This window comes from Lynx rufus, unplaced genomic scaffold, assembly GCF_022079265.1.
Source record: "Lynx rufus isolate CCGP_SWC_20201006 ecotype Redwood Valley unplaced genomic scaffold, mLynRuf1.p SCAF_6, whole genome shotgun sequence".
NCBI lineage: Eukaryota > Metazoa > Chordata > Mammalia > Carnivora > Felidae > Lynx > Lynx rufus.
Window position 1 is genome coordinate 57,549,636 of NW_025814878.1, and position 26,236 is coordinate 57,575,871.

Consider the following 26,236-nt stretch of genomic DNA (forward strand, 5'->3'; position numbering starts at 1 on the left):
CCAAGCCAAAATCAAGAGTCAGACGCTTAACTGACTGACCCACCCAGGCGCCCCCTTTTTAAAATTTATAAACTGAGAGGTGCCTGGGTGGATCAGTGGGTTAAGTGTTTGACTCTGGATTTTGGCTTGGGTTATGATATGGTTCATGAATTTGAGCCCTGTCACAGGCTCTGTGGGATTCTTTCTCCCTCTCTCTGTCTCTCCCCTGCTTGTGCATGCACGCTCTCTCTCAAAGTAAATAAATAAACACTAAAAAAATACAATTTATAAACTGAGTATTATTGTATCAGTTCGTGGAAGGAGCACCCAAATTCCATATAGACAATTGTGGTTTCTGTAGCGCAGTGAATTCCTCTTTCTTAAAAGAAGTAATTTCTATGTATGGTTGATATTTACTATGCAGATACACTGATCTCCAATTCATAAGAACTGAATTAAAGAATAAGTGTTTGAGACTTTATCAATAATCAAATTTGATGCAGCACATATAAAAAATATTATGGTAAAATTTCCAGATGTTAATCCAGTGTAAAAGTCCAGATATTTTAAGTCAATCACCTATAAGAACAACATCTCCACTATGTAATCTATAGATACACAAGTATACTATTGAGTATGGTTGCATTTCTGAGAAAACTAGTTACCAAAAAGTAACATCAGCCTATCAGCCAGCCTAGGCCCCTGGAAAGTTTTCCCAGTCATTGTTAAGTCCAGTCTTTGGTGTAGCTGAGATAGATATACCATTGACACATCCATGTTCTTTAAAACTATCTCTTTTGGGGCGCCTGGGTGGCGCAGTCGGTTAAGCGTCCGACTTCAGCCAGGTCACGATCTCGCGGTCCGGGAGTTCGAGCCCGGCGTCGGGCTCTGGGCTGATGGCTCGGAGCCTGGAGCCTGTTTCCGATTCTGTGTCTCCCTCTCTCTCTGCCCCTCCCCCGTTCATGCTCTGTCTCTCTCTGTCCCAAAAATAAATAAAAAACGTTGAAAAAAATTAAAAAAAATAAAACTATCTCTTTTATCTATATAAACCTAAGCACCAAAAATTAAAAATGAACAGCACCAGAAATAGATGATGGAACCATCTAGGTTGGGTTAACTCCCTTGCTCGGAAAGATGTGTATTGCATATCAGAAATGAGAAAAGTAAGTGGGGTGCATGGTCAAGAATTCCACTGCAAACATATACCATTGGGAGTTGGTAACTGCTGGCTTTAACTGCCACAGACAGGGTGGTTGGAAATGAGCTGTCTGTATGAAACAGTGGCATTATTCAGCTTGAAGGCAAAGGGATAGAGCCAGAAATAGAGATAATTCTGCAATGGTTATAGCCATATGCCCACTAAGAAAAAAAATGGCATCTGATCAAGTCGTGCTTAGATTTCATGTGAAATATACAAGTAACGTTGTGATCCTTTTATTTTTATAAAGGACAACTCTATAGAGCTAAAGACATTTTTGAAATCTAGACACTGTGAAATGTGTCTAGATCACTGGGTCTCAATTCAATGGGATGATCCCATTAAAATGTGAGTAGAGTGAGGTGATCTTGTCTATCCTTACCTGACTGAAAGTAATTTTTAAATGAATTAATAAATCGTTATTTGTGAGGTATATTTGGGAGGTTTTCAGATGAAAGAGGGTATGAAAAATGAAGTGGATTTATCATATGCTCCTATTACAGTAACATAAAATCAGTTACAAATTGTTTTATATTTACTAGTAATAGAAATAGTATTTTATAAAGTTTATTTACTTCTTTGAAGGTGGGCATACCTGATTTCTCAGTTTCAGTGCCAATAGTTTACTGTCTTCAAACTAGATCATGACCAATTTGCTTTCAGCTTTAAATGCTCCCTTGGCTCAAATGTCATATTAGATTTTGTTTTATATTCTTGTCTATAATTAATTAAGTCACCTTTTTGGAGGTAAAGGTAAGAAGTAAGACTACCTCCTAGCATATGTAGTTCAAATCTTTAACTGATGCATGACATTTATTTTAAGTTTATTTAAATACAATATTAAATTACATATATTAAATATATGTTTAAAAAATTAATAAAAACTTGTTTAAGAGTAAATATATTATATATTTTTAAGTTTATTTATTTATTTTGAGAGAGAGAGAGAGAACACACCTGAGAAGCGGGGTGGAGAGAGAGAGGGAGACAGAATCCCAAGCAATCTCCACACTCAGAGCAGAGCCCAATGTGGGGCTTGAACTCACCGACCACGAGATCATGACCTGAGCTGAAGTTGTATGCTTAACCGACTAAACCACCCAGGTGTCCCTATATTGTGAAACTAATTTGCCTTTACTTACTCATCTTGCACATTTCTGGTTCTGCCACTAATTAACTAGTCCCATGGCCTTGCAGAAAGTATTTCATGTCTACAGGCCTACATTTTCCCTTTATAAAATAAGAATAATGGAATTACAGTGTTAAGGCTCTTCTATGGTACATTTTACCAAGAAGCCTTTCAGAACATTTTGATACCAGATCTTTAATTTATAAACTTTAAATATGAAGATATAGATAAGGAGAGTTTTTCCTAAATAATACTTTATAGTGTATATTTCCAAATCATGAAAAAGTTGTACAGAAGATTAGAAGGTGTGAACAGCTGTGCAAGTCAGGCATGTATTGCTTTTCACATTAAAACCCAATGGTTCTAAATACAAAAAACCAATACAGTTTCAGTGAACTTTTAAGGAAATTGACTCATAGAAATGAGAAATTCACAATAGCCATAAACTTTGAAACAAACCAAGTTACATTTCATACTGTATGTTTCTTTATAGCAAATAAATGGCATTCTGTTAAATAAAACAGTGGCGTTAGAAGACATAGGATCAATTTTTTTTAATTTGTCAAGTGAACTTAAATGTATTTTCTTTAGTTGTTATTATAGTGCTGTAAAAACGAACATTGTGATAGTTAATTTTATGTTTCAATTTGACTGGGCCGTGCAGTCCACAGGTATCGAGTTAAACATTATTTTGGGTATGTCTGCAAGAACATTTCTGAATGGAGATTAACATTCGAATTGGTGGACTGACTAAAACAGATTGCTCTCCCCACTGTGGGTGGGCCTCATCCAATCTGGTGAAGGCTTGAATAGTCTAAAAGGCTAAGTAAGAAAGAATTCATTCTCTCTGCTTCACTGTCTTTGAGATGGGATGGCAGTCTTTTTCCGCCTTTGGAATCAGACTTGGACTAGAACTTGTGATACTTGGTTTCCTGGTTCTTAAGCCCTTGGATATACACCAAAACTATCCCATCCATTGTTCTGGGTCTCCAGTCTGCCTACTGCAGATCTTTTGCTTCTCTCCACAATCACAGAAGCCAATTCCTTGTAGTATGTATATCTATATCTGTATCTCTAACTATATCCATCTGTATCTATATACCTATGTCTCTATTTCCCACTGATGCTCTTTCTCTGGAGAATTCATACTAATACAAGCGTCTATTGGCAGACTGGCAATTTACAAAGTCCCTTGGGGATTATTTCAAAAAGTGGTCAAATACTTATATGCCAACAACTGTATAAGCCTCTTGCTATTCTTTAGAATAAAAATTTTTCTGTATCTAAGTCAGAATTTCAGGGGCGCCTGGGTGGCGCAGTCGGTTAAGCGACCGACTTCAGCCAGGTCACGATCTCGCGGTCCGTGAGTTCGAGCCCCGCGTCGGGCTCTGGGCTGATGGCTCAGAGCCTGGAGCCTGTTTCCGATTCTGTGTCTCCCTCTCTCTCTGCCCCTCCCCCGTTCATGCTCTGTCTCTCTCTGTCCCAAAAATAAATAAACGTTGAAAAAAAAATTAAAAAAAAAAAAAAGAATTTCAAATCATATGTAATGGTACACTACATAGTTATCCTTTCTCATTCTCTTAGCTACTTCAAGAAATCTATATGGTCTAAGTAGTTTCATAGTATTTTTTCTGAAGTAATTTATCATATGATTATTACATGACTTAAGATTGAAGTTTCAAAGTATCTGCCAAAAGTGTTTTTTTAATTCTCTTTTCATAAAAGAGAATTGAAATGTTCTAGAACCAAATAGACTAAACTATTTTTGATTTGTTTCTGTGAGCTTTATCCTCACTTGAAGAACCTGAATGTCTTTTCAGATTTCTACCTAATGGACACCCACAAAGTAACTCTTCGTGGAGGGTCTCTAAACTCCCCAATAAATCATCAATGAAGACGGAAAAGATGTAAACTCAAAGAAACCTGGAAAATTAAGACTGAAAGGGCTTCAGCTGGTTGGGAGAGGGGTTTCCATTGAATAGCAGAGCAATGGAATATTATCGAAAAAATAATTGTTTCCTTCAGCATCTTTCCTATAGCAAAGGAGCCCTGTTTCCTGAAAACCAATGAGAAGACACTTCATTTCTCCTACATTGTATGCCCAACAATATAGAGTCTCCAGGTCAGTATGTAATGGAACACTGGTGCAGTCATCCTTACCACGTGAAAGTGTTGCTTTTTAAGGTACCAAGGCATTCTCATCGGGTACCCATCCCCCACAATTTCCTCAAGTTTTAATTGCAAGAGACTTAAGGGAGGTAACGCCTGTGAAAGTCGAAGGGGGGCAGTAGGAGACAAAACAAGCTGTCAGACAGCAATATAGGCCTGACACCACTAACGTACCAGCTTTCATCAGCACAAATTTGGTATCTTTCAGTTTTGGTAGGTCAGAAGTTGTAACACAGCGTGGCTGAGCTGGTTCTCTGCTGAGAGTCTCCTAGGACCAAAACCAAGGTGTTGGCAGGTTGGGGCTCGTATCTAGATGTTCTGGGTAGACTCTCCTTCTAGGGCATTCAGGTTGTTGGCAGAATCCAGTTTCTGATGGTGGCAGATCTTGTTTTTTGTTTGTTTAAAAATTTTTTTAAATGTTTATTTATTTTTGAGAGACAGAGACAGAGAACCAGCAGGGGAGTGACAGAGAGAGATGGAGACACAGAACCTAAAGCAGGCTCCAGGCTCTAAGCTGTCATAATAGAACCCAACATAAGGCTCGAACCCATGAACTGTGAGATCATGACCTGAGCTGAAGTCAGTTGCTTAACCAACTGAGCCACCCAGGCGCCCCTGTTTGTTTGTTTTTTACTGTCTGTCAGCTTGGGACCACCTTTAGCTCCTGAGGCCTCTCTCTTGTCCTTGAACATTGGTTCTTATGTCTCAGACCAACCCCACCTTGTAAGTCTAGGTACATCCATATGCAGAACACAATTCCAATATGTCAACTGTGTAGATGGAGCAGGGTTGAACAGGTGTTCACCTGCAGGTGCAGAACCATAAATGGTCTATAGGCAGAAGCTTCTAGAGTAGCACAGTATAGAATTCCCTTGTCTTTTATCTCTAATAGTTGGAAAATAGTAGTTGGTTCTCTTTCAGTCCAGAAGAACTGAATCAGATAAAGTTTTATTAGACACTGATGTATGGCTGAAAATCTAGCTGTTAAGTACTCTTCCATATACACAGATATAAAAAGGCAATACTCTTAGCACCTAGTAGACCATGAACAGCTTCAAAGGAAATTGATAACTTGTCTGATGGCAAACACTAGATGACTCTGATTTAAGCATTGGAAGGAGGAAAAAACAAAAATAACATTAAGACAAGGTCTAATTAAAAAAAAAAAGGTAAATAGAACATTATCCTGAGGCCCAAGGAGAATCTGAAAATGATTTATTACAGAAATCTGAAACCACATAAGAAAATAATGTGGCAGTCTCAGGATTAAGCACTAAGACAGAGCCTCTAGGAAACTGTTTTAGAGAATTCTCTAAATTCTCTACCAGAGAGAATTTAGTGCAGGAAAGCCAGTCTCTTAGTAACCTTAGACGTAGATGTGTGTGTGTGTGTGTGTGTGTGTGTGTGTGGTTATATGACATATATAACTACATATATAAATATCTTAATTTATAACCCAATGTGTGTGTGTGTGTCTGTGTGAGTGTGTGTGTGTGTGTGTGTGTGTGTGTGTATAGACAGATAGATAGATATATAGATAGATACTAAAATAAATCCGAGAGATTTGTTTTGCTCTTATTTTTTGGTAAAATGCCTTCAATAGTATTAAACACCCATTTCTGATTTTTATAAATTAATTCCTACAAAATTAGGAATAAAATGTTCATTAATATATTTTTAAAATTATTTTTAAAAAGCCAGTATTATGTTTAATTAAAATCAAGAATGCTTGCTATTACCCTTACTAATTAACACAGACATAGACTTCCTTGCCAAGACAATAAAACATAATACTGAAATAAGAGAAGGCAAGTTTATGTTATTATTTGCAGACGATATGACTATTTAAATAGAAAAACTCAAGGGAACCATCTACAAAATTCTGAGAATTAATATTAAAGTTCATTACAATGATTGGATACAAATTAAATGGCAAAAAGTTGATAGTTTTTCTGTATAGCAGCAATAACCAATTAGAGCACATAATGAGAAAAGGTACTATTCACATAATAGTAATATCTTATTAAGAAATGCACATAATCTATATAAGGAGTATTAAAATACTTTCCTAGCAATATAAATAATAACTTCAATACAATAGGAACAAAAACTGTATCTCTATAGTGGAGCACTGGATTTTGTAAAATAATTATAGGATTAATAAAATGCTATTCAGGATCGTGATAAAATAATTCTAGTGTTTATTTGGAAGGATAGGTAAAGGTATCTATGAACATTATGGGGAAAATAAATCACAGACTTAAGTATATTAAAAGAGATACTTAAATTTATTGTTGTGTTAAAACAATATGTCATTCTGGTTCACGAAAGTACAGTCAGATTAGTAGAACACATGGTACTTCAACACGCTAAATACGTATGTGAGAATTATATCATGGCATAAAAGAGAGTGCATTATGAACCCATGATTAAAAGAATGCAGATTTGTTAACAAAAGGTGTATTGGGAAAACTGATTATTGGGTGGAAAAAGAAAGTGAGAGTCCCAGCCTACAGCGTATACTAAATAACACCTTACGGGGGAAAAAAGTTAAATAAATAAATAATGAAGTCTTTAAAAACTGAAAGAAAGTATGGTTTAACTTTTTAAAAAACAATCTTGGGGCAGGCAAATAATTTCTACATAGGGTCACCTGTAGTGTGTTCTGAGCCACAGTAGCTCTATGGCATATTCTATGAACAAAGAGGTCTGTGGCCATACAAATATGTTGTATAAATGTGGTGCACTTTATTCCCTCATTGGCAATTCAAGGCATGGTAACTTCCTAAAAGCATGGGGAACATGAAAGAAAACCACTTACATTTTATACCTCTTCATTTTCTCCAAACTTATTAGGCCATATAATTTTATTTATTTAACAACACTTTTCAAAGATGGAGTGTTGCAAAGATTAAAATTTGAGCAAATCTATTGTAAATATAAAAATAGTGGTGGACATAACGATTTTTAAAAGATCAATATATTTCATTAATAATTTGAAATTTTTATATCAAAAAACTCAAGGAATAAATATCGTTGAAAATATTTAAGACAAAAATGACAAGTTAATATTATTACTACATTTAAAATGCTTAAAAATCTAGATAAAAAGAGAAGCACCCTGGGGCACTTGGGTGGCTCAGTGGGTTAAGTGTCTGATTTCAGCTCAGGTCATAAACTCACAGTTTTGAGTTCAAGCCCTGCATTGGTTTTTGTGCTGACAGTTCGGAGCCTGGAGCCTGCTTTGGATTCTGTGTCTCCCTCTCTCTCTGCTCCTCCCCCTCTTGTGTTCTCTCTCTCTTTCTCTCTCTCTCAAAAATAAATAGTTTTAGCACCCTAATATAAACAAATAAAAGAGAAAATAAGAAAATTCATGGAAGAAATAAAAATGATCAATAAAGATAGGACATTTTCCAACTTACTGATAATGAAAGAAAGACAAATTTAAGACAGATACCTTTATTTTCCTAGTACCTGGACAAGTATCTATCTCATTACTAGTAACAAAATTTATACTAATATCATTATGTGTAATACCTCATTATTTATGGGACACTGTGAAATGTACTTTAAACGAATTGTTTAATGTATTTGAAAGAAATCAGAATGCAAAAATGCCAAAGGTTGAGGGAGAGGAAAACTCTCATGCATTTGGACACGGTATGATAATTGGTCAAACTCACTGTGGGCTCTTGGCAACCAACAGAAAGAGGATTAGGACAATTTACATACTTTAATATAGTAAAGCTTTAACATTAGATTAACTATGAAATAATAACACAGTTAGAACAAAACCTATAAATGAGGGTGTTTCAGAAGATACTGTGTACGTTAGTGAAAAGTAGGAATCACAACATTACTTTTTCCACACACCTCCAACTATATGCTAATAAAGAAATGATTGGATAAATCATGATATATTCACTTTCTAGAATATTCTGTCGTCATTACAAGTACGTTTTCATAGAGTACTGGCCACAAGAAGTGGGGAAGTAAAGAGAAGATAGAAATGATGAAAATAGTAACTCCATTTAATCGCCAATAAATCCAATCTTTCACGTATTTGCTTAGCAAATATTCAGTACATGCATTATATTATTTCCTGTGGGAATTACAGATCATTAAAGTCATGGGCCCTGCCCATTGTTGTCTTCTACAGATAGAGGAAGCAGCTAACCAGAAAGAATCAAGGTGGAACCTTGAACTCTAGGGTGGGGTGTGTCAAATTGTAACAATGACAGCATTGAATCTTTTGAGTAACTGTGAGGGCACAGAAATTAATCTGTCTTCCTCATAAACTGTAGTTTCCTTTGAATAGGAGAAGGTTCATTTTTAGTGGGGATGGGACCCATGCTGGTTGATCTGGTATTATAGCAGTGTTTTTCTCAATAGTGTTCCCATTGGGTAGGATAAGTGTGGGGAATGGGTAGCAGCTGGGCACCCAAATGGCTCCTGGAGTCAACAGAAACAAAGTGAGAAAATAAAGTCTTTTAAAAATACTAGGAAGAGTATTTTCTAAATTGATAGAGCATAGTTCTTGGAAGCTACTGACTACCATTGAAAGGGAGGATGTGGAGAGGCTTGGCAATTTTTTTTTAAAACAGCTTTATGGAGCTGTAAGTCACATAAAATTTACAATTGTAAGTGTTCAATTCTATGGTTTGCGTGTATTCATGGAGTTGTGCAACCATCACTACATTATAAATTTAGAAAATTTTCATTGTTTGGGACTCTAAAAACAAGTTTACAAGAGTTATTTTTCAGAATCAAATCATTCAAATAATGGCCACATGCACAAATCAGAAGTTTGGCACATACTGTTTTGAGTACATCAGCAGACAAAATTAATCTCTGTTCCTTTCTGGACTTCCTTGACATATTTATTAGATAGCAGAATAATTATACATTTACATCCCACAGTGTTAGTGCATTGCTCTCTCTTGTGTCAAATCCTGTTCCCCCTAGTTGGTGTGTGAGATCTTAGGCACTGGGAATGTACAAATATGTATACATGAAAACATGAGGGTCATTGAAAAATTAATAAAGGGAAACCTCATTAAAACAGAGTCAGGAGGAAAAAAAACTGACGTCAGGAGGTTCCACAGGGGCAGATTTCATGCTCCCCCATGTTCCTTTGATTGCATATCCAACAGGACCAGAGGGACTTGACTGGTGGATAACTACTTTACTGTCCCAACAAGAGGAAGAATTACCTTTTCCTCTGGCAATAGCTCAGCTAATAAGAGACTGACCCAAGTTAGCCAGTGAAAAGCCACCATATTCTGAACTCACAGTTTGCTCCAATGGACTTTTCCTTTCCAACAGTCTTTCCAACTCCTGCCTTTGCTCTCTAAGACAGTGGTCCTCTCCTTAGTGTGGAGGACTCCCCTATGGTTTTGTCCCAGCTTGTTTGTCTGGGATTGTAATACTCTTTTATTTCCTAATAAAGCCTTCGTCTGCTGGTAAAATAACTGGCACTTTTATTTTTAAGGTTAACAACCCTGTTGATCCTACAAAGAGAAAGAAAAGGAACCTTGTCCTAAAATTTTTGCTATTTCCCATAATGAGCTTCCATCTCTGCAGAATATTCATCAAAAACTAGGTGACTTCTAAAAGTAAACAGCAGCACCTTCAAAAACAAGCAATCTACTAGGTGATTGCTTTCCTGCTGAGAATTGTTTCTTTGGTGACATTCTACATCTTGAACAATAATTTGGGGATTCAGGGATTATGGAGAGAGTTAACTAGTAGAAAAGAAGAAGATCTACTTATTTTTTTCCCCCTCACATAGTGTAGGATTTTGGGATTGCCAACAGTTATTACCCATCAGAAAGGAGAAGTCGTCATAATTTTGAAATGAAGCCCATCGATATGATTTGTAACTTTAATATAAAGTGAAACCCGAGTCTCAATGTTTGCCACCAGGTGACACTGACTGTAAAGGCTCTCATCACCTAGTCATTCACCAAAGGCATTCTTTGGGGATAATTGTGAAGACAGTGAGAGAAGAATGAAAGAGGAAAATAAAGGAACAGGGAACAGGCTATTGTTTTCTGAAGGCAAGTATCATTGCAATTTGGAAGAAAATCAGTGCTAACTGAATGATGTGTTAATCTTTTCAAAAGGAGAAATATTTAGCACTAAAAGCGTCATTGTTTTGGTTGAAAGAATGCTGGTCCTCTGGCCTTTTATTCAGGAAGGACTGAGACCCTAAACTTCAATCCAGGTGTTGCCATTTATTTCCAGTAGCCTTAGGCAAAGATACTTAACCTCCATGCCTCTTTTTCTCCATCTGTAGAATGGCAGTAATGATACTTACCTGTCTTTCAGGAGTGTTATGAGGCTTAATTAGTTGTTTGCAAAGTACTTTGCAGCCTAAGAACTCAGTGTAAATGCTAAGTACTATTATTATTATGGCAATCTTATGTTCTGTGCATCATTGCATTTTTCCTTTTCAAAATATTGCAATTTTCCATCTGTCATTTGTATTTCATCAACCAAAAGTGAAATTCTTGAATTTCCTCAAATTACCCTGCTAAGAAATGAATCTAAGTAAAAGTCTCCAGACTGTATATTCAGTGTCAGAGCACTTTGAGGTGGTCTCTCAAAACTCATTGTCACTAAGCAACAATGTTATGTAGTCCGTGCATCGCTATTTTCAGAAATGTTCATGCTCCTGCAAATATTATGATACCAAAAATAAAGGAAAATCGGTAATGACTTGGTCTCCGAGTGTGATCAAAGCTAAATTTTGATCCCATAATATTGAAAAGCCATTTAAGTGATGGTGAGTTTTGCCTCCTTTTCCTCATTACTTCTCTCCTTGTTTCCTTCTTTCCTTGTCCTCATTCTTTTAAAAATAGAGTCAAAGCAATTTCATATGGACTGCTTCTGTATTCACAGATACTTTTGTTCTCTTGTGTTTGGGTCATGGCTCACTGTGTGTATTTTGTGTTTAGGTCATGGCTCACTGTGTGTATTTTTTTTAAATTATTATTTATTTAAAAAATGTTTAATGTTTGTTTATTTTTGAGAGAGAGGGAGAGAGAGTGTGAGTGGAGGAGGGGCAGAGAGAGAGGGAGACAGAATCAGAAGGAGGCTCCAGGCTCTGAGCTGTCAGCACGAAGCCCGACACGGGGCTCGAACCCACCAACCACCAGCTCAGGACCTGAGCTGAAGTCAGACACCCAACCGACTGAGCCACCCAGATGCCCCTGTTTTTGTTCTTTTAACATAGTTTTTCCAATCCTGTGTCCCTTCTGTCTGGGCTTACTTTACTACAGCCAACAATAAATGGTGAGCAACAAATAAAGACACATTACAGTGGGTCCAAGCACAATTGTCTCCCCAATCCATGCATTTGATAAATGTCCTGTTTCAGCTAAAAAAGATGTATAACGTTTCCCTTATACTAAATTTAGTGGTGAAAATCTTTAATAACTAAAACTGACTATAATTTCCTCCTTTCGACTGTTCTATTTCAAGGTCTCATAAATCCTTTTTATTGATTAGTTTTACACAGAATGCTGTAGAGCTCTAAACACAAGAAATTAAACTGAATGGCAGGTGGATTTTTTTCATGGTCTTTGAGCTAACCCAGCAAAAAGGAATTTTAATGCGATGGTTGACTTTGTGAACATTTATTCTTTTTAATTATTTTATAATTTTATCTAATTTTTTTATAATCCCACTAATGTGTGTATAATTTCATATCACTTCATTTTTATTCTGAATTTAATTTCGGAGAAGAAAAACAACTTTAAAAAACTCACTTTATTTTTGCATCTTTGCAGAGTATCACTGAATTCACAAGTTGATATACATTATCTCATAAAGAGAAATAATAAAATTTCTTGTTAAAATGATTGGCATATAATTATGACACTGGCTTCTGAACGGAATGTCACAAAATCTTTATGCAAGTTTGGGAATAGATTTCCATCTTTCTTATATGTAGAAAAAACATGTTAGCTTTCAATTTCGGTAATTAATATACACTGCCAGTAAGATGCTTGAATGGGAAGAATATTTTTTACTAGAGTAAGGCGCACAATATGACACAAGGAGTTGAAAGTTTTACATACATGAAAAGGGATTATACATGTTTAGGGGCAATTTGCGGCTCCTGAATGTTATGCTTAGAAATTCTGTTTATTATTTTGTCCTGCAATTGAGGAAGAAGAGGTAAATTTCCAAAAAAGGAAAAAGAGTAGAGTCGCCATCCCTGAGGACTCATTTATTTCTTGGGTGTTAACTAACATTCCTAAAGCACTCTAAGCAGAAGCTCTTCACTACCAACCAAAGCTGTGGTGCACAGAGCTTGAAGAGAGAAGTCTTAAAGATCTCATATTTCATGGTCAAGGGAGAAGAACATGTGAAGGAAGCCTATGTGTGACCTGCAGTGACTCTAAGAACAGAACGGACAATAGCCGTGTAGTAGGGGTTAAAACCATCAGAGTGAAAAGCGACTTGTGAGTTCACTTACTCTGAGATCATATGGCTCAGGTTCTTAAAGGACAAGGAACTTCTCTACAGGAGGAGAGGCTCCAAGGGAAGTCAAATCTTTTTTTTTTTTTAATTGTTTTATGTTTATTCATTTTGAAAGACAGAGAGAGACAGAGCACAAGCAAGGGTGGGGCAGAGAGAAAGGGGGACACAGAATCTGAAGCAGGCTCCAGGCTCTGAGCTGTCAACAAAAGAGCCCGACGCCGAGCTCGAACTCATTGACCGCGAGATCATGACCTGTGCCAAAGTTGGATGCTCAACCGACTGAGCCACCCAGGCACCCCAAAGGGAAGTCAAATCTTGAGAGACAGAGAAATGGAGTGAGAAGTGTGTTGGGTGACCCCAATTCAGAAATTATAAAACATAGATAGACCAGCGTAGGAGAGGAACGTACAACACATAAAAAGCTATAGATAGATAGATATATAGATAAATAAAAACACTCAGCTAGATAGAATATAAATCCCAGTAGCAGCTACAAAGAAGTTAAGGGGGGAAATGTGCTGCCTTTTAACTTTTTTAAACCAGAGTAAGTACCATAAGGGTAGTTAAAGGAGCCATCAGTTCTGCAGAGAACACGTATGGGACACAGAGAAGACACCATGTGAGAGCAGCACGAAATATGCCATTGACTGTCTTCTTCTGTGGAAAAATTTGATCCAACCAAGTAAAGTGGAAATTCTATGCTGGGCCTCCTATAACTAGAGATATACATGTGTAAACTAACTGTTCAGTCACATACACGGAGTTCTTGCAGCTTCTTTTTTTCTTTTTTTTTCTTTTTAAATTTTTTTTTTCAACGTTTATTTATTTTTTTGGGACAGAGAGAGACAGAGCATGAATGGGGGAGGGGTAGAGAGAGAGGCAGACACAGAATCAGAAACAGGCTCCAGGCTCCGAGCCATCAGCCCAGAGCCTGACGCGGGGCTCGAACTCACGGACCGCGAGATTGTGACCTGGCTGAAGTCGGACGCTTAACCGACTGCGCCACCCAGGCGCCCCTCTTGCAGCTTCTTTAATAATTCCTTTGCACTCAGTATCTCAGGTTAAGTAACTTGATCTTCACATTTTCAAAATGGAGCCACTTAAGTCATTGTACCCAACTGAACACCTGGTGTTGATCCAGGAGCCCAGATACAGACAGCCTTGAGAACGGGTGCCAACCGATTTGTGACATGGCTTCTAGTCACCAAACCAGCACTGGGACAGAGAATAAGCATTGATGAAGCAGAGAAATCTGGACTCGTTACCTCGAAAAACTGTTCATGGTAAAATAACCTCAATGAGTAGATGAATATAAGGCTGCCTAGCACTGTGTTGGTTAAGTGGATGCTGCTATTATTATCCTTGTTGCTATTATCACTTTCATTATTGTTATTTTCCTGTAAATTTACAAATTCTCCTCAAGTTAAAACATCCCAGTTTTCAATAATACTTCTTTTTCATCCCTGGGAAAACTTGAAAATACTCTGGATGATAGTTCTGGTTAGTATCAGAAAACTGAGCAGAAAATCATCTAACCCTTCCCAATTTCCAAATTACAGTATATATGATTAGTGGCCTGCTTTTATGATTGTGCATTACTGTAATTAAAAAATTCTTATAATGTTTATTTTTGAGAGCGACAGAGCATGAGTGGGGGAGGAGGGGCAGAGAGAGAGGGAGACACAAAATCTGAAGCAGGCTTCAGGCTCTGAGCGGTCAGCACAGAGCCCAACACAGGGCTCAAACTCATGGACCATGAGATCATGACCTGAGCTGAAGTCAGATGCCCAACTGACTGAGCACCCAGGTGCCTAGCCATTACTATATTATTATGGGCCATCTTTGTTTTAAGAATGTCTTACTGTCAGGGGTTTCTGGTTGACTCAGCTGGTTAAGCATCCCACTCTTGGTTTTAGCTTAAATCATGATCTCGAGGTTTGTGAGTTGGACCCCGTGTCGGGCTCCATGCTGATGGTGCAGAGCCTGCTTGGCGTTCTCTCCCTCTCCCCACCTCCCCCCTCCCTCTATCAAAATAAATAAGTAAACTTAAAAGAGAATGTCTTACTGTCAGCTAAGGCTTTAAAGCAATACTTTTCAAATGGGGGTGCTATTTTGCCTCCCAGGGGACTTTTGGGAATGTCTGTTACATCTTTGATTGTAACAACCAAGGGAAAGGTGGTGTTCCTGGCATGATTAGGGTGGGTCCAGGGATGCTGCTAAACACCCTACAGTGTTTAGATAGTGTCTCACAACAAAATTATTATCTGACCCCAAAGGTCAATAATGCCAAAGTTGAGAGAGCCAGCTTAAAACAGGAGCACTTGCCTACAGTCTGCTATTTAGAAAGCACGTCATGGAAAACACACAATATGACTTGATATCACAAGTCAACTTTTCTTTTTAAAAATATGATCATGAAAATATATCTGTTGGTAAAGAGCCATGCCAAGTTTTCAAATGATTTTCACTGCAGTGTTTAGAGAAGTGACCAGGCCGACTAGAGCTCTCACAATCTCACAGGCCATCAGATATGTGTGTTTTACCTCAAATTTATTTGTTTATTTACTCGTTCATTATTTTTTCATCAAGTTATTTTAGTAAGAGGATGATTTGGCCGGAAAAGATATATTTATCTGACAAGGGGGGAAAAATAGAGTCCATACCTTTTATTTACCTCCTAATCTCGGTATGGCTGGCAGCAAAACTATGGACCTAAATAAAAGCTTAAGTGCAATTCTTGCCACTGAATCATTTGAAAGATTTAAAAAATGGACTAAATACTCATGTACGTCACTTGGGCTCACAAAACTCCCATGCACACACTAAATGCTTACCCTCTTTGCTTCTCAAAGACCCATTTAAAGCTCTCTGTACGTATAAGGCAGCTGAACGGTTGCCGACCCATTCTGACTGCACCTTTTGGCTGATTCTGAGTGTGTAAGTAATCAGCCATGTGTGCACCTTTTACAGGGCAAAGTGATTGACAAAAACTTGGAAATAATCTTTGGCTCAACTGCCCTTCTCTGTGAACAAAGAGTGGCTTATCCGATCGTCTGGAAGTTACAAGCATTAAGAGCTCTGTTTTGCCCTCAGTTTTATACTCACATAAAGAGCTTGAATTTTCAGTTAGATGTTACTGTTTGCATAAAACATATTTTTTTCCTAAGATAGGATAAATGTGCATGTATAAGTTGTCGTTTTAGAAACACTTATCATACCCTGAAATGAAGTCCCTTGATCCCCTTCAGAGTGAAAAATAGTTTTCTGTTAGAGGACTCCTACCAACAGTGCTGCTCATGGTGAGAGAGAGAGAGAGAAAAATAAGAGAAAAAAATAACCCTGACAATTGCACAAAGGACGACTTTATAGGAGACTTTCAAACACTGAAAATCAGCCCAACGCTCCTGCCGGTCATTATTGAGGCATCTGTATTCACTTCACACTGACCCAGGCGCTAATCAGCCAGGAAGTGCAACAAGCACTGGCAGAAAGTATACAAAGATAAAGTGCCCAACGATATGAATATTAAAATCATAAATACAATAAAACAAGATAATGAGTGTCCTCAATTATAATAAAGCTAAAGCCCAATTAAAACATAATCACTGACTTATTATTCAGAATTTTTTAGAGATCATATTTCGCTGATTTGTTACACTCATTTCCCTTTAAAAGATTTCATCATCACTCTCTTTTTTGCATATCCACTTTAAGAAGATTCACTTATCCATCTAATTGAATAATTAGGCTTTTTTGATTAATTGTTTTAAATAGTTCCATGTCATGGGTATCTTCTCCCTGAAATGCTTTTATATTATCTTCTGTGCCTTGATGTTCTTGCTAGAAATTACAAGTAATAACATCTTTTCACCTCTCCCTCTGGCACATCCAAAGAGGACTGGGTTTAGTTGGAGAGTTTCCTACTGGTTCTTCGCCCCATCCCTCACTTCCTTTTCTGGTTCTCATAGCTGCAAGTATTTCTGGGCTTCATCGTATGTGATCATTTTAAACAACTGAGCCAGAAAGCCACGGTGGCCCTCTACTTTGTTACGTTCCTCCCTGCCATTGCATACGAGATTTACAACTTCAAAGGTTTCCCCAGGGGTCCTAGCCCAGCAGAAAAGCCTGATTATAAGTGACATTTGAGTGGATTTTTAGAATTAGTTTATTAACAATTATATCCAACCCAAGGCTCTTTATTAACAGTATCAAGACAGTCACCTAGGACAGAACTCAATGGTGCTGTGTTATCTTGGCATGAAAGCAATTTGCAGCGTGGGAAATGATCTCAAAGATTATCTGAAGGTCAGTACTGGTAGATGATACCTTCTTCTAAGAGTGGAGAGTCTGAAATCATGGAAGCCAGTCTGGAGGTGGGGGGCGTGGGGCTGGGGCTTCACTTTGTGATGGCCACCTTGCTTTTCCCTTAGGATCGGGTGTTTCCATTTGAGAAATTAGACAGACAAATCTGTCTGCTAGGGCTTGACTGTAGCATGTCTTCAACACACCTCACCCGTTAATCCTGCTACTATGGAAAGAAGCCCGAAGTGAAGCATTTCTGTTGCCTTGAATACAAACTAGGTCCCCACTTGTCCCTAAAAGTCATTTAATTGATTCATTACTATTGAGAATATTCCTTGACTATTCCTCTTTTACCAACAGACTGGTGTGTTTGTAATTGCTTCTTAAATATCAACAATTCATATGTGACCAATTTATAAATACGGCACCCATGGAACATTTCAGCTTCTCTTATGGGCCGGTAACTGAGACCTCTGAAATAGTGAAATAGTGTTATGCTCAGGTGAGAGTGTGGTATGAGGTCTGTTCTATTTTCAGGACTAAATTATGTCTGTCCCAGAAGTGAAATGCAACCAGGTGAGGTCTTTTACGAATCTGGATTAGAACATCTAGTTTTGAATTAAATCTAAGTGGAATTGAGCTATTAACACTCCGGGAGGAGGGAAGAAAAACAGCTCTCTCTCCCAGTGTTTTATCAGCAATCATGCCATTGGGGAACAAATGGGGGAGTCGCATGATTATTAAAAAAAAGCATCTGTGATTACAGAGTACAATTATGGCTATTTCATATATTGATTAACCTGTTTTTTTTTTAAGGTAATAACTATGTTACCATTTGATTTCTAAGAAAATAGCACATTTTCTTTTAAGGGCTTGTAATACTGAAGATTATGGATAAGTCAAGTATCAGGACAAGGTGATTACTTAACATCTGTGACCAAGTAAAAGGCTAAAGGAGAAAATCAACCAACATCTGCACTGTCAGTAAAATACTTGGGGGAAAAAAACACAAGTGAAGTGTGATTAATCACCATGGATGTATGATTGAGTCAATTGACTGTTACTTTTTCATGATGATTAATCAGCTACAAAAATTATAATTGTCCCACTTCTAGTGGCTGCATGCTGTGCCCGATGACATCAGCTGGGGCTATAGATACTCAATGTGTGGTTTTCAAAAGAATATGCAAATACGCTTGGGTAAGGCGGGTGGGGCTTCAAATCCATTGTAAGAAACACCAAGAGGCCTTGCCCTTCTATTATGGTTGGAGTTTTCTTAGCAGCTTCCAGAGAGGGCAGTTCTCGTGCTATTATGACTGTTTCATAACCTCATCGCCACCACAAGGGGAAATTAGAGAGATCCTTTCCTGCAAATAGGCCATTGTGATCTTGTGGGGGGAGAGGGGGGAGGTGATCAGAGCTTCAGTGATTTATTTTCTTCCTTTTCACTGATTTCTTTTGTGATTAGTACAAAACGGTGACATAAATATATGTGCAAGGAGTGATGGTCTGTAGCAGGGAGTGGCTGGGGACTTGGGCTTTCAGCTCATTTGCACGTTTGACTCATTCAGCGCACTTGGGGAGCAAGCTGAAGGAGTCAAGGTGACAAATGTCCATCAGAATTCATCTAGGAACCTCTGCTCACTAGCCATGACTGTGTAGTGAAGTGCAGTCATCAGAACAGGCTTGCTTGTAAGTGTGATGATGTTTTTAAAGAGTGCTTTCCACAACATTGATAAAGGTTTGAGGCTGTAATGTCTTTGTAGTTGGCTCTGCTCACCAGTTCCTCACAGAGACTCCTGAGAATAAACTGGCACAGAATGAGCACAGTACCCATGTTTCTCTATAGGTTGGGGTCTTCTGTACCACCGGGAAGGTCATGATAGTGTTGAATGAGACTCTTCATCACTGTACCTGATACACTTCTCTTGTAAATGGATTGTTATCTTAAATTCACGGTTTACCTTAAAGGCTCAAAGTACTAAGGTCTGACACAATAACCTGAGTGATGAATTACCCCTGAGCAACTTGGTCTCATCAAGGCAGCTCCAAGTATACTGATGAACTCTGCAAAAGGGCAGCATAGGGCAAGAACCCTGACTCTCCATGCATTCGTATCTCACTTTCAGCATCTTGCGCCCTGAGAAAACAAACTACTTTCAGAAAATGTAGGCCATTTAAGACTTGAAATTCGGGCTCTTATTTAGACTTTCAAAATGGGCCGATTTCTTTTAAAAAAAAATCCTTAGAGATAACATCTTTGGAGGGAAAAAAATCATCTTTTACATTCATTAAAAAAAAGAGGGGGATTTCAAATTTCTTCCCAGCTACTTCTAAGCAGGCAATACCTTTCTGAGCCTTCAGCTGTACATAAAGTTCCCACTAATGATCTATAATGAAGTGCTTCTTTTTGCACACCCAGCATTTTCCCTTTAAAGTTCAAGCAATAGCACAAATTTGCCAACACTATTCCCCTTTTAGCACATTGACTTTACTTCTGAACTGAAGCACTAACCTGCCTGGAAAAAAATACTTAGAGAGTAATTTTTCTACTTGTGGGTCTTAGCATATCTACCAATCCCAATGTATTAAGACATAGCCTTATGAACATGTATCACCCCAATTTCTTTCATTTTAAATAGAAATTATTAACAGCTCTTATATACACATGTTCTCCAAACCCATAGAGGCCTTCAATTTTATTAATATGAATCACTGAAGTCTCTCTAACTTCTTATATTTAGATAAGAAAGAGAAACGTGGGAGCTCCAGTCTCTTGAGCTTTCTCTAGGTACCTACTAATTGTTAATTATTAGAGACTAACTAAGTCACTGAAGTGAGTCATTTGGCTGGTGTCTCAAATGCTGTCATTTACTACCACACAAATCAGCCTGGTGATAGAGTGTCTTTAAATTAGGTTACAACCATGCAGTTATTGGACAGGGAGTAATTGATAAAACCATTAGTAACACTTGTAGAGATAACAGCTAGCAAAATCATGCAACCATAATTATTCCTAATGGATACATGCTATAAATTGTGGCAAGAAAAAAATCTTGCATTATCTTTCAATCAAATCTGACAGTCCTGGAAGATTACCATAGACTAAATGCTTGTGTATGAAAGAGTGACCTATCAGAATCTCTTTGCTTTTTCTTATCCTTCTTTCCCTTCAAATTATAGGTTTTTCTTTTGTAATTTCTTTCTCTGATAGCTTTCAGTGTAAGCAAAATGTAAGTCTTTTATTAATTGTCTTTTTGTGGATTTTTCAAAAATACGTATTTTTTCAGTCTCATGTAAGACACTGCAAGACATTTCATAATGTCTCATGAAGACAGTTACAGTTTAAGGCAAAGAATTCCAAGTCACGATCTATTTTTCAACAGCAAAGCTTATTACTTGCCAATATGTAACTTTTCTCTGAATTTTGATGTCAATATTCATTTTAGAAAAGAAAGATCACTGGTTGTAATTTTACAAAATACAATTGTCGACTTACTTTGATTTTTCCTACTTAGGGGAGAATGCAAAAAGATATAGCTCTGTGAAGAAAGTACAAAGCTAAACTTTAGCAAAGCTTTCTTCCTCTACAGCTACCCTCTGTGATGTGGCATTCCAAAGACATATGAACACAGTCAGCAGTAAGTGAAGAAAACATACCTATATATTTTCTGAGTACAGAACTGTTTATGTGTAAATAAAAGTTCTATATTTAAAAATTCATTTTTGTTGATGACTATCATTATAGACTGGATAAGATCTTTCAAAAGAATTAAGCAGTTTTCTGTATCTCTGCTCTGTTTCCCAGTATCAGGGAATTTGTAGAGAATTTTCAGTGGTCTTACCTAAATTTCTGAGGAATCAGAGGTGTAGAGAATTTAAATGAGGTTTTCTATACTAAAAAAATTTTAGTTTAGGCAAAACTCTATCTGGACCCCAGGTCTCATGGATCCCGGCCAGTGTTATTTTCTATTAAGGTCACAAAATATGGATACTCTTAAACATGAAATAGACTCTACAGGATCTTGTATGCGATAAGGTCCAAAATGTGTTGGTTGACGCCAATTGTATTAACATATTCTCAGATAATATAGGTAGTGTCTGTATTTTGTAAAGAGGGATGATAAATATATGGCATCTTTGTTTTCTCTTCACACATTTGTGTATCACACATGTGCACGCACACAGCTGCTGGTCAACTCTATTTTTCCCATTCCTCCCATGTTATTCTTGAGGAATTAGGTTTGGATAGAGCTTCTCCTTTCAAACAAAGGGAAAGAACATAACAAAACAAGTACAGATAAAGAAATCTACAGAAGAAAAACAAAGAATAACTCCAGCACATAGCAAACGTCAGACAAATATTTATCTTTATCCTCATAAATTTAAGGAGAAAATTACTACTAAAAAAAGGCCTAAAAGAGACATGAGAAGAGACAGGACATAATGATCACACAGAAGAATCTTATAGTACGTAAGCTAACGGAATTCAGAAGAGAAACTGAATGAAACAATGAAACCATTTATAAATTAAAACTGCAAAATGAAGCATAAAGAAATAGAATGGGTACTGCTGCAAAAAGTACCTATAGTCATGTAGGTCAGGCTTGAAAAAATTGTACAAAACAGGGGCACCTAAGTGGCTCAGTCAGTTGGGCATCCGACTCTTGATTTCAGCTCAAGTCATGATCCCAGGTCATGGGATTGAGCTCCACAACGGGCTCTGTACTGAGTGTGGAGCTGCTTAAAATTCTCTCTCTCTCTCTCTCTCTCTTAGTCCCTCCCTTTCTCTCCTTCTGCCTCTTTCTCCTGCTCACTCTCTCTCTCTCTCTAAAAATTAAAAAAATAATAATAATTATACAAAACAGAATGTAAACGAACAAAGAGAATAAAGGGATTAAAAGAAAATTACTGGAGAAAGTTAAAGGTTGTCCCATGTATGCATTCACATTCATATTTCTAAAGAAGATAACAGGGGCGCCTGGGTGGCTCAGTCGGTTAAGCCACCGACTTTGGCTCAGGTCATGATCTCGCGGTCTGTGGGTTCGAGCCCCGCATCGGGCTCTGTGCTGACGGCTCAGAGCCTAGAGCCTGTTTCAGATTCTGTGTCTCCCTCTTTCTCTGACCCTCCCCTGTTCATGCTCTCTCTCTGTCTCAAAAATAAATAAATGTTAAAAAAAATTAAAAAAAAATAAAGAAGTTAACAAACGAAGTGGAATAGAAATAACAAACTTTAGTAGTACAAGAAATTTCCTTTAAAAAAGAAAAAAATAAGAAATGGGAAATCTGAATGTCACATGAGCTGTTGGGGGTGGGGAAGCACATATTTAAAACAATCAACAGTCAGATATATTTTAACAAATGTATTTAACTGCAAAGGTAAAAAATTTCATCCTATGGAAAAATGATCAGAAGTATGAAATAATCTCTAAAAGTGATGGCCAACAGTGTCCCTAGGTATACTAAATTTCCAGAGACAATGAATGAATGTTCGTAGCACCCTGGAAGAACAAGGTAAAATGTTGACCCAAAGTGTTATGATCAAAGTGTAGGATATGCATAAAAGTAACAGAGAGATGTTCAAAATCTTCAAGAACCCAAGAAATAAGGAACCTAGAGGCATTTTTGAAAATGACTATTTAATGAAAATATTTAGTCACAAATAAAAACAAAGAACTCAAGAATGAGGAAGATATGGTGTGAAATAACAATTAGATTATGGATATAGAGCTCAATAGAAATTTTGAAATTTTAAAAAATAATATACCTAATCAAAAATGGAAGATTGTCAAGAAAGGGAGATGAAAAAAACATAAGGTTATTTGTTTTCTTTATGTAAGGTGGTTTGGAAAAGATGTCAGTTTATTCAGGATAAGTATATATATTTGGAGGTAGTTAAATCAGTGAATAGAGCTCTGTTCATTTTTGTTATTCATTCAACAAAAAAGATGTTGAACAAGTTCTTTTTATTTGTACTCTTCTAGGTGTTAAAATCAGTCTAAGAAAAAAAAAAGAAACCTTTTGTACATACTTAAGAAGTTCAGGAGAGAATGGAAGCTTAAAAACAATAACAGCAAAAATCATTACATAAAATAATAAACTTAAGACAAAACATCTGTTATAGTAAAATATAAATGGAATGCATTTACCTACAAAAAGACAGACTCTTGCTGTATGGTATAAGATAATTCAATTTTATGCAGTGTATAAGACATCAAACAAACAGAGCATCTCAGACAGGTGGAAAGTAAAAGAAATGGAAAAGAACCCCAGAAGAGTAGAAAATTGAGGAAAGAAAACCAGGATCTCAACTTATAAAGTGGTTTAAATATATGAAAAATGCATTATAAGAGGCCAACTTTATAACAGTAAGGGGTATAAGTCACAATAAAAACACAACTGTAATAAAGATGTACCAAATGACATAGCATCAAAATGTATAAAGCAAAAATCACCAGAATTATAAGGAACTGGAAGAACATTCTTCAGCCCCTAACAAAACCAGGTAGATTTTTTTTAAGTATAACTATCAGGGACATAAAATGATTAGTGATGCAATAATTCTACAGTTGAAATTACTTAGTTTTAAAGTAACTGCACATTGACTATATACAAATATTCCTTAAATATTAGATCATAGGGAAAACCACAATTAAAAAATGATTCTATGATTACAGTGTGGTAAAACTTGAAGTTAACAAAATCATGGACAAAGATCCCAATAACTTGGAAAATTTTAAATGGAAAATCTCTTCAAAGACACAAATTATAATAAAAAAGCCTAAAAATAAAAAAAAACTACATATAAAACTAGAGACTCTATAGAAAATAAAATTATATGAGTATACTGTGTAGCAGAACCCGCAGGCCATGCAAAGCTACACCCAGAAGGAAATCTGGAGAATTAATATTCAGGAATTAGAGAAAAATAATGAAAGAAAGAAAGAAAGAAAGAAAGAAAGAAAGAAAGAAAGAAAAGAAAGAGAGAGAAAGAAAGAACAAGAAAGAAAGAAAGAAAGAAAGAAAGAAAGAAAGAAAGAAAGAATTGGGATAAAAGCAAAAGACAAATTGACAAAAAAGTTGGAATTGTAAAATAGATCCCTTGCCCTCTGCGCGGGGTGGTGGGGGGGAACCTGATGAATCAATAGCTAGTCAAAGGAAAGATTAGAAGTGATTGAAACACAGAGAAAACATACATTCGAAATAAGGATTTCAATGTAACTACATATAAGGAAGGGAGTTAAGAGATGCTTTGCCCAATTTTATGCAAATATATTTCAAAACTTTACGAAGTGAATGAATTTCAGAAAATATAAACTAGCAAGAATTGGAGAATGATCCTTGTCTGTTATTTTGGAATGATACTCAGGTACACTTTATCTCCAACTTATCAGTGCTGGTCTCATGATGGTTATGGTGCCCAACTGTAATCTAAATCCTGTACGGCAATTTCACGCTAAGAGCTACAGACTTGGATCCTGTTTCTCTATGTAAAGAGAAGATAGACTCGCAACACCAAGTGGATAAAGAAGGGTGAATGAAAGCAGTGCTCCAAACTGAGAGCTTCTTTCTTTTTTATTTTATTGAATAACTAATTTTAGTAGCGAAATAAATAGTATCAGGTAGTTCTGAAGTTCCCTTATTATTTAGTCATAGACATATTTTTCTGTTCTATGCCAGATTTTCATAAGGAAGCAGTTCATTTAAAAAGGAAAATAAACAAAGACAAAACAAAAAATTGCCAAGTGTCATACTAGGTGCTGTAAGATTTCTCCTTCATTTCCACTTGTGCATTACTTAGAAGTTTTATTTTCTACTTTTCCTTCCTTTGAAAAGAATGTTGAGAGCTTGTTTTATAGATGCTCAAAATACTAACATTTACCTTATGTATGAATAGATGGTTTTGAATTCATCCCTTGAAAACTAAAGTATCTATCACCTCTTCCCTATGCTCCATTTCCCCCTCTTGTGATCTTCTTTATTTCCAATATCCATACATTTTATTGCTTCTAAAGCAGCAAGATTTATCCTGGAAAATATCACTATAATTTTTAACTGGTGATGCAATCAAAATTTTCTGTATTTTAGTTTTTTGTGTTTCATCAACAATATAATTACAAACAAGACTGCCTAAAAATCTATGCAACAAAATGCAACAAAAATCACACGTGTGAACTTCTAAGTGTCCACAAGACAGTGGCTGTTTATTTTCTATCATGGTGCAGTGCCTAATTTTATATAAAGATAGCTAAAAAAGTAAGATGAGAAAGGAGCCACCGATCAAATTCGACCTCCAGCCCTATTTGTATATAATTAGCGAACATTATTTCTGCAGTGTTGCTGTGGTCTGCTCATAAGGTGCAGTGAGGAAGGTAAAGTAAGCAGGTACACAGTCTCTGACATGGCAACTATGTAAACTGAAAGGAGGAAAGAACAATTATAAGCAAAAATGTTTGACTGAGCCCCCCAGGCGCCCCAAGGTTTGAAGAGTTACAATATGTGGGAAAATATTTAGGAAGAAATGCTGTAAGCACGATGATCAGATGTAGACTTGATTTTTCTTTTCTTTCTATTAATTCAGAATTCCTACCGATCCACATACATCAGCAGATTAAGTATAAAACAAGCGAGTTTATTCTCATATTTGCTTACATGATACATCTTAAAGAAGGACTCTTTTTTGGTTAACCAAATACATTTCAAATATGTTTTCACAACATAAAAGTCCTAACATATTGCCTTTTAACCGATCCTTTTGATGTATTTTATGACCATTAACTTGTTAATTCTCAGTATACCCCTTTGAGAAAGATAGAAGAGGGAATTATTCTAACCCCAGTTTATTAGTTAGAGAGTGAATCAGAGAAAGGTGAAGGTCCTCGTACTGCGTCACACAATTGGTTAGTAGCAAAGGCAAAAAATGAACCATGTCAGAAGTCCCCAGCCATAGGCAACTGTGGCTGCCTTCA